Raw genomic sequence first — 8,709 nt, 5'->3', positions numbered from 1 at the left:
TATCCATTTTTTACCTAGTCAGTTATCAATCTATTTTTGTTTTGTTTTTCCATCAGAACAAAAATATCGTCAATGATACTAGGATCGCCATGCATGTGGCTGGCACCGTATCCCATACTATTTAGGCATGCATAATCACCAACCTTTTCTCTAATTATCATTCGCTATAATACTATTTTCCCTGTCACTTTCTCTCTCTCTCTCTCTATCTATCTCTGTCCCCCCCCCGTGTATTTCCAATTCGTCTAATGCCAACTCGTCTACTATCATTTGGTCTACCATCAGTTCGTCCACTATCGACATGGTCATATAAACGAAATGGGGATTAGACGAAGTGATGATTGGACCGAATGGTAGTTAGATGAAATGTCGATGGACGGAATGGCATTAAAGTAAAAGTAGACGATGTGGTGAGTGGGCGAGTCGGTAGTAGACGAATTGGCTTCCTCCTTTCCCCTCCTTTTTTCTCTCACACACACTCTTTATCACCCCTTCTTCTCTTCATCCTCCACCCCTCTCTACATTGATTGACAGATAGAAAGACAGAATTCCAAAGAAATTGTATATCTCAAACAGGCATTTTAATCATAATATAATTCAAGACCAACTTACAATGACATACGAAATAAATACACATTTTCCTTTCTAGAGAAGAAAGCATAAGTATGATCCTTAATTATTTGTATTCTTTGTACAAAATACAGATACAATGTTTGTAAATTATTTACAAATACTAATAAAAAGAACCTTGCGAGATTTTATTACCATCAAATGCCGACATATATACTTTTAAACTCACTGTACAAAATAGACAAATGAATACACGTACATCAACAATAAATCATTCATTATGACTGACATTGCAAATTATAAATACACATTATCACGGAGAGTTTGAATAATGTCTCCATGCAATTATTTTTGAATACGCAATAGTCAATACATTGCCCTCTTCACTCCGAAAATTAAAATGGCGTATAAACTGGACGGCTTTATTAATATCTTATGGTATCTGGGAAGAAGAAATCGTTTTATTAAACTGAGAAATTAAATATCGTCCTGTTGAAATGACATAGGATATTTGAAAACAATTCTTATTCTGATAAAATTCAAAAGGATCCAGCGCGCGTAGAGTTCACTTTCTACATGTTCTAGTGCTAAGAGGAATACGCTACCTACAAAAAATCTTTTAGTAAAATTGTATATTATAAAAAGAAATAATGGCATAATTATGGAATAAGGGAGTAAGCCTATAGGCCTTCTTCAACCACTCAAAACAAATCAAACAAATTATTGTTTCTTGAATAGCATTATGCACCATGGAAAGGCACGTGTAGATGAATATATACGTAGCACCAGAATACAGAATAGAAATACAAGTGATGGCAGAAATATTGAATCTTACTTTAATAATCACATTCTAATCAGGTAATGTAATAATGCAAATAATGAACATGGAAACTGGATGTCAGTTCGCCTTGTTTAGTTCTTGCATTAAAAACAAATACAAAATACAAATACGAAATAATACTAATTGGGGTCGAAAGCAGTGAATATATAAATGCTCAGTGAAAAAGAAAAATAATATTCCTTTATTTGAATCATTACAGTGACGACGCCCCATCCATCCCGATTTGTACACTGTCCAGTCATAAAATTGCGTGCATTTTTACCAATCTTTTGCGTGACCAAATATTAATATTCATAAATGATATTTCATACATTAAATTCGCTTCAACCAATCGCATAACGATGGCGTGAAATAGTTCCCTTGTCTTGCAAGTACATTGACAATAGCTTTGCTGAACAGTTCTGACAATAAACACTATAATGAATATGTCTTCTGTTCGAGCAAGTTCCAATGTACACACCCGTGACCACCCGATTCGTATAGGATTATAAACAGGAACGCGCACATTTTTATATTGTCGTCGTGATGAATTTACATGATTTTTACAGTTATCGTATAAAACTGAATTTCAAAGTCATCAACATGGTGTCTGTTTCATTAAGAGTTCAGATTATTGCAACTTTAACATTATGGTTAATACCATGGTAACATGGCAGATCAGCCAATCACAGCCGAGGTAACAATGGAAGATACACTAATAGAAAAGTTACAATAGATATATATCTCTCTCTTAAATGAACCCTCAAAACATGCTGATGTTAGATATAGGATCAAATCCGAATCAGATCATTGAACTCCAATGGCGCAATCATGGCAATGTTGTCTTCTTCAGAAGGGAAGTTATAAAACACTTCATGGGCGTTTCTCTCAGTTAATCATTCAGTCGGCCTACATTCGCTGAGGAGGAGACAAGCCTTCGAATCTAAAACCAAATCTCCAAATCGAACGTAGTATACTTTTCAATACGAGATTTATCGCGATATACTACACTGTCAAATCCCTCACTCGATCAAAAAGAAATATCCATAAAATGATAATTGTGGTATGAATCAGAGGGATAGAGGATTAGCGGATCAGGAAATTGATTAATAATTGGGGTTACTCTCGTACAGTTCAGTTACTGAGTAACCACGTGATATAAACAAGGTCGGCCATTTTGAATTTTCAAAAATCTTGCACCTCATTGTATCCCCGAGATCTTAAACGATTCGCAATAACTGCCTTATTTTCTACATCGTTCCCCTTCATGTTTTGGATTGATTTCGTATCTAGAATTTGATCGTCTCTTCAAGTTTATTGACAATAGATTGTCCATATTGAGTCAATCTTACTCAGACTGACGTAAATTGCAAAGCTAACACTGAGGTCGTGTAATACTTCATTTTCTGTATAAATAAGATGTATTTAATTCCTCGCGTCATGTCGAAGGGGGCTTCGAGATTACTGATTTTCGTCGCTATCTACATCTAAAAACGCTCTTCCCTTGATTGAAATCTGTTTTATCCCCTTAGAAGGAGAAAAGGGGTGACGAGGATTAATCGATTGCTTCTCGGTAATTGTAGCATTCACTTTAGATGGATTGGGGGTGATTTGAATGGAAAGGGAAGGGTTAACGAGTACTGTACGAGCCCCCAGCGTGGGAGGAGGGTTGATACCCAACATTTTCTCGAAGAAACACGACGTCATCGAAGTAGTCTCATCTAAAATCATTTTGACCAATTATATAAAAGCATAATTAAAATGCATGTGCATTAACATGGCTTTTACCATCCACATACAGTATAAGCTTTTTTGTATAAACAATCTGACTAATTTTAAAAGATAGTGGATAATGCATGTTTTATTCCAAGTTTTGATCAAGATATTGTAAACATTACATAAGAAACGTCTTGGGGAAGAAAAATACTCAAATAGACGAAGAGCATAAGAGCAGAGATGATGCAATGAAATACAATAAGGCACGGAGTCGGATACCGTCTAAAAAGCCGCCTTCATCCTTCCCGGTGCCATCGGGACGCCGTGGCGGAGAGTAAGGGGATCGCACCGCCTCTGACTCACTGACGGTCCCTTCCCAGTCATCATTAATACTCTCAAATTCAAAGAAAGCATTTTCTTTCTTAAGAGATTCGTTTGACTTATTTCCTCTGACTTCTTTCCTTCCTTTGGAACTCTTAAGAAAGCGTCTGCATCTCCGCAAGGCTGACAATGAGAGGAGTTTGCGCGGGAATTATAGAAGAATAAAAATGGGAGAAGTTTTCGTCGCTCCCGGTGATCCACCGGTAATACGCGATTAGGTGCGAGCAGCGAAATACCGCTGAAAACGTACACTAAGCGGTGATAAAATTAGATTTTGGGAGTCGATTCAAATTATTCGTCTGTCACTTGTCTGGGTGACAAATATAGAAACTGAGAGAAAAAAATCGGAACGGAATAAGCAAACATATTTTTTAACGATTAAGTGCTAATTAGTATCATGGACCCATATAGTGTTCAACAAAAATCCTGAAATGTTGTTTCGATACCACGACTACAAGTCGGAGTGGCCTGTATATGTATAATCCAAACTGTTGTTTTTTACCAAAAAGAAACATTTTTAATATCACTAAACTAAAGACTGAATATTATCAATTTATCAGGGGAAGATAGATTTTGATAGAGCAACTGTTGTAGTGATTGCAAGATGTGTAGACTTCCAAGTGGTATGGGGACTCTCATGTGTCTGTTCTGAGGGCACAAAAAAAGAACAGTTTGACAGAGAATAGTATAATCAAATCACCAACAGTATTGAAAACGAAACGAATTAAAGTACAAGAGCATATGCTATTTGGTAAATCAGACTATTAAACATGCTACCATGCAGAATATTCATATCAAATAATATCATATGAACATCAATCATATCTATATAGACGAGACACAGTAACATCGCGTCTCTACTTTCCCGAGACTGTAAATAATATATATTTATTTGTATATATTTATATATTTATATATAAGTACATTTTACAAGGCAAGAACACCGTCAATAATTATAATCACTTTGTCCTATTGCTTATACATTGGCACACAATAATCATCAGTTTGTTGTCCTCTTAAGTTTACTCCTCAAAGAAACTTTTCGTCATCATGGCAACCAAAATTTTGACCTCAAATCCGTGATTGTCTGAGGTTGTTTCAATGGACGTGTAACCATGGGAACATATTTCGAGGCCTCTCCATTTCTAGACTCAGTACAAGTGTTTTCACATGAAGCTCACAACCAATTGCAATCGTTGCCATGAGAATCCTTTGAATACATTGTGCAGATCGCTGATTAAAAACAACGTTGCATCATCTGAAAGTTCCCGGATGGACAAACAGAGTCAAGATGGTGACAACAGAGCATCACATGTTTTTGGAAGCCCTCATCATGGGTACTCAGTCTTTCAAAATAACGTCCACATATGAGCTTGCGTTGGTAGCACCATAAGTCGTTGAAATCGGGTTTCTCTTCTATTTCAGACCATGCAAAGTCCATCGGAGGTTGCCTTTTTCGGGGATGTGATGGCTTTGCCTTTGTTCGGAGTTATGCTTTCCACAATCAACGATAAGCAGTCAAGACTTGAAGCATTCCCGCAATTGTAACCTGTGGTGTAGTGGGAAAAAGAGAGACAGAAGGGCAGAACGGGGAGGATGAGAAGGAAACGAAACAGAAAGATGAAGATGAGGAGACAAAAAATAAAGAAAAAATATTATTATACACACAGTACAAACGCTGTTTAAACAGCCATGCCTAATTCAGTGAGAATTACATGTCGATAAAAAAATGTTGTTGTTTAAGATTTAAGATTGTTTAAACATTTAAACAGCGTACATAGAATGTATTTAAAAAAACGAATTTAAGACGCAATTCTAGTGAAAAAAAATATTTGACCTAATGGAATAATCTATTGTCATAGATGATAAACCAGCAATAGATCAGGAAGAAATCTAGATGAGAGAAAAAAATCTCAAGTCCATGGAAGCGAGGCTCATTCCTCATCCTTTGCTTTCATCCGACCATAAAACAAAACTTGAAGGAGAAACTATTTCCGAACACCATTACAATCAAGTACTCCGCCAAGGATTTATGTGCGAAACTCTTCACTTTATGAGACATTTGTTGCGGCATCGAATTCCTAAGATTTATCATTCGTTTACACAGCGAAGGAGAGGCCATGCACATCCCAAGAGGAAGATACAGTGAAAAGGGAAAAAGAGGTTAAGGTACTGTCTGGCGTCAAGATCAAATCACTGCTCCTCACAACAGTGCCATAAACATAACGTTTAAACCCAACCCAGAAAAGAGTAGAGGTCCGAGTATGTTATACTGTGTCCCCCGGGGTTTGAGAAGTTAATATGTAGGAAAGTCTCTTACGTGCTGTAAACCTCGGAAGTTGGGAGGTAAAACTGTAGTGGGTAGGCTATTCCAGGGGAGTGCAGACGCGAAAACATTTTCATAACTGTTGTTAAGCGAAACATCATACAAATTGATGCTTAAATGTGTGCTGATCGGATTTTTTTAATAAAAAAATGATCTCGCAAATCGAATAGGAAAACACATTTTTTTTACATTTCAATTCATGATAGTAAATTATGTGGTTAACTGTAAATATCTTTAGTGAAATGTATCGACAATCTAGTTCTAAAGCAAGAGAAGTCATATTCTTAACACCAGAGAGCAAGTTATTTGATAAGATGAGATATTAATAAATTCAATCCAGCTCCCCTAGATATGTAATATGTATGTATGAATGTATGTGAATGTAAATAATAAAAAAGCAGAAGTCTCGCATTAAATGAGAAAAAATAGGTGGCAGAACCGACTGGTTCAGGATTCTTCGCTAAATAATTTCCGCTTGTAATTAAGATCGCCACCTACAAAATAGGGAAGAAACGAGAATAAAGTACAGTGACATTGACATTTCTTTCAAAAGAACTTTCGGTTCCTTTAAAAGCATTCACGATTCCTCAAGCGCGAAACAGTTTCTACAGACTTTGAGCTTAATCACGTCGCCAGATAAGTACGAAGCTGCGCATATGTCATACAAACTTAAAGAAACACTAACAATAGATCATTGAGGGGCACTTGTAATTTTAATTACACAGAGTCGAGATTTTTTCGCAATAAATATTTTCTTTACAATAAAAAATGGTTATTGAGTATCGACTTGTTCTAAAAATATTGATTTATTAAGATCATCGTTTCATTTCAGTAAAGGCGGGATTGTTTTAGAAATGATTCGATTTGAGAAAAAAAAATCTATTGAAAGTAATATAGTGCAAAATCTATTTTTTTACGAACAATGTTAAATCTTTTATTCCCGGAACCTATGATTATTAAATACTCAAAAAATCAAATACAAGACATAGATCGGTAAATGATAACAAGAAAGACCCTTCTATTGGAAAGATAATAAACCATTTACATCTTTAAATCTTATGCTTTGTTTTAAGAGAGTGATTTAAAAAACGTGAATTCAAAATATTTTAGAAAGTTTCTATATATATGGGGGAATATAAGAATATTTTATGGTGCTTTGTTTACACAGAAAACTGTTTTTCATTCATTATTTTCGTGATGACTACAAACCGTGTTCCCAGCTGTGGGGAGCACGTGAATGCTGCCTTTAAGACGTTCCTCACATATGCTACTTCACTTTAGATGGAGATCCTCTTCAACAGTAATTGTGATTCCCCCATATCGTCTTTATAGGAAATAAAAATGTTCTTTCAGCTGCCGCCTGTTCACGCCCGTCAAATTCTATATCTTCTTCACGGCTACGACGGGGGAATGTCCCGGGATCTATTGATGGTCTGCCGATGGACTTGCAGAAAACATCAAACAAATTACGGATTGAATTTGGTGAAGACATTTTCATTATCGGGAGACACAAAAATAACGCGGTGATTCGTGTTTATGTGTTAGACATGTGTACGCCACTTGATGTGTGTGGCTCTCCGTGGACGTTTAATCAGGGGATTCACTTTACCGATTGTTTGTTTTAAAGTGCGCGCGTGTGTGTATGTGTGTGTGTTTTGCGTATTATGTGGGGTGTGCGTGCTGATGGTCAGGGTGAGGGTGCGTGCGTGCTTGATGTTCGTGTACGTGTGTGTGGTTGTCTGTGTGGGTGGTGGGAATGTGCGCGTTGGGTATGTGTGTGTGGGTGTGTTGGGTGTATATGGGTGTGCGCGCACGCGTGGGTTTAAGGGTACGTGCGAATCGCTTTTATTAAATTCACTTAAAGCTCCCAAAACAATTTCAATCTGTTTTTTTTTTCAGAATTTCAATTAGGGTCCGGTTGTTGTTTTTTTAATTGACATGAGTTTACACTCTTTGGTTTGAATGTCCATAATGAACAAGTTATTTTTTCACGCTTGTGATTTTTTTCAAACAAATTAAGGTCTCTCTGTAGCATTATTCATGGTGGTTTTACGAGGCCATTGATCATTAATGAATTTTTTAAAAATCCCAAAAAAGAGATTGAATAGATATTTCGGGGAAAGAAGTTGAAAAAAAACAATAAGTCATGTTTTGTTCCATTCCTTATCAGGAAGGGTTGTTCGTTATAGTTAATTAATGGTAATAAACCCAGAAGTAGTAACAATTGATATTAATATTATTCAACAAAATCAAAATGCATTATTTCTAAAAAGGCAGTAAATCCACTATTAAGAAGAACCGATTTCTGTAGTATAAAATTCTGTTCCCTTTACCCAAAATGTGCTTATAGGGATCGGATTTTCAAAAGCAACTCTTCTTTAAGCGTCTGTGTAAGATCGGACAAGAAAGAGAGCAACACTATTTACCAAATTGGACTTACCACCTTATGATTATAAATCGCTTCTAATGGTTAATCAATGGGCACTTACCATAAGGTGACGAAACATCATAACCATCGCCATATTGCTGTGCCTTATCTGATGAGTATGAACCGGGACTACTGCCGTCCGTCTGTGATAAAAAATAAGAGAAAAAAAAAAGAATCAAAGTATGAAGAAAATAACATTCGAATGTTGCATGATAATATCGAGCATGTCGAGGGCAGGAGTGTTTTCAAGCTCAAAGACTGTATATATGAGATCCATTAATCGATTTAGTTTCTGTTGGACGCTTTAAAAATGTCTAACAAAAACTGAATAATCATTGTTTATTTTTTTCCTAATCATCTTGTTGATTTTTTTTTTGAGAGGTGGTGCGTTTTTATTTTATTGAGCTATTTAATCATTTTCATTTTCTTTTATTCATTTCATTTGTAATCATTTTTTATTTCATTTCT

General features: G+C 35.9%; 1 non-coding gene across 1 annotated transcript; it reads right to left on the bottom strand.

The window, feature by feature from the left end:
• Positions 1 to 559: 559 nt before the first annotated feature.
• LOC446195 lies at positions 560 to 8,384 on the bottom strand. The gene is made up of 2 exons (XR_005968721.1): positions 8,303 to 8,384; positions 560 to 5,036 (listed from the first exon to the last, which is right to left on the bottom strand). It is a non-coding gene; the product is annotated as a myogenic factor 1 (transcript).
• Between the last annotated feature and the right edge of the window lie 325 nt (positions 8,385 to 8,709).

Source organism: Lytechinus variegatus, chromosome 19, assembly GCF_018143015.1.
Source record: "Lytechinus variegatus isolate NC3 chromosome 19, Lvar_3.0, whole genome shotgun sequence".
NCBI classification, from domain to species: Eukaryota; Metazoa; Echinodermata; class Echinoidea; order Temnopleuroida; family Toxopneustidae; genus Lytechinus; species Lytechinus variegatus.
The sequence above is the reverse complement of the archived record's forward strand: the minus strand, read 5'-3'. Positions and strand labels throughout refer to the sequence as shown.